The sequence below is a fragment of the Limulus polyphemus genome, unplaced genomic scaffold (genome assembly GCF_000517525.1).
Source record: "Limulus polyphemus unplaced genomic scaffold, Limulus_polyphemus-2.1.2 Scaffold90212, whole genome shotgun sequence".
NCBI lineage: Eukaryota > Metazoa > Arthropoda > Merostomata > Xiphosura > Limulidae > Limulus > Limulus polyphemus.
Window position 1 is genome coordinate 1 of NW_013755808.1, and position 1576 is coordinate 1576.

General features: G+C 31.9%; 1 long non-coding RNA gene across 1 annotated transcript; it reads left to right on the forward strand.

The window, feature by feature from the left end:
• Nucleotides 1–272: 272 nt before the first annotated feature.
• Nucleotides 273–1239, forward strand: LOC111084677. The gene is made up of 2 exons (XR_002609673.1): nucleotides 273–371; nucleotides 1179–1239. It is a non-coding gene; the product is annotated as an uncharacterized LOC111084677 (long non-coding RNA).
• The last annotated feature ends 337 nt before the right edge of the window (nucleotides 1240–1576 follow it).

Consider the following 1576-nt stretch of genomic DNA (forward strand, 5'->3'; position numbering starts at 1 on the left):
AACCACAGTTGTCCAGAGTAAACCAGCATCATGCCCTTTATTTACAGCTTTATGTTTACCTGGTTACTTGAGGCCAAGGGCTACACCATATTTGTACAATTGATGTTTTTGTTAATTCTGTTATTGACTAGATTATTATTCTGGTTTCAAGCATCTTGCTTTGTTTCTCCAGCTAATTAAGTATAGCTTTTTTTTAAGCTTCTATAGCTGAACTAATAAGTTATTCAGTTTTTGTGAATTTGTTGTTATTTCTGTTTTCAACTTATTTTTCAGTTTTTAATAACTAATGCTATTTATTGTAGGGTGAAGCTCAATTTGGATGCCATAGATATGGTTCTCTCCCATCTTATAGCAGACCAGTCTTTTTACAGGTTTGTTTTTTTACTAAAATACAACTAATTAATATTATCATTAAGTGAAGTAATTATAAAACACTTAAAAAACTGAAGTTAGTTATCATTGTTTGGTACTTTGCTGTTCATTGGATGTCATATCGGTGAATGTCTTGAAAATGAAAGTCGGGCAACTAAGTACACAAGATTTCCATAGATAGACTATAGAAGTTAGGAAGTACATAATATTTCCATAGATACACTATAGAAGTTAGGAAGTACATAATATTTCCATAGTTACACTATAGAAGTTAGGAAGTACACAATATTTCCATAGATAGACTATAGAAGTTAGGAAGTACACAAGATTTCCATAGATACACTATAGAAGTTAGGAAGTACACAAGATTTCCATAGATAGACTATAGAAGTTAGGAAGTACATAATATTTCCATAGATACACTATAGAAGCTAGGAAGTACACAAGATTTCCATAGATAGACTATAGAAGTTAGGAAGTGCACAAGATTTCCATAGATATACTATAGAAATTAGGAACTACGCAAGAGTTTTTTGTGAAGTTTTGTGTCAAGATGTTTGGGTTTAACTATTTCCATATGGTACTGACAGTCATTTTTATCTGAGTTCTTTTGTGATTTACGAGGCAATCTTCTAAATAATATCTTGGATCAGTTTGTTTTTTTTTGTAAAATTTCCAATACACCTTTTGACGATATACTATGTATTGAAACTTCTTATAGATATGTTCAAAGTTTAAACTTGATGTTTCAGAAGTTTTCATGACCACCACTGGAGTAGTTGTAACAGTTCTAGCTATTATTTCAGCATTTTCCGATGTACCGTGAATCTGATGCCTTATGTTCAGAACCAGATTCTGCTCCTCCTGCAGAAAAAAACCTGAAGTTCAGAGAACGTTGGGAGTGCCTCTCAAAACAAGCATCAGACAGGGTATGAATAATACAAGGCTTGAATTCTAGCTTCCAAGTCAGTGTTCTACAGCTATTTAGATATTTCTGTTTAATTCCAAGTTTAAAATTGTTTACTTAATGTGTAGGCAATTAAACAAAAAAAAATCGTTTTGGAGATTTTAACTCTAATATAGTGGTTGTGTGATGTCATGTTTCAAGTCAAACTTTTTTTCCTTCCATTTTATATGTATATATATACACACACACACACACACACACACACACACACACACACACACACACACTATTATTATA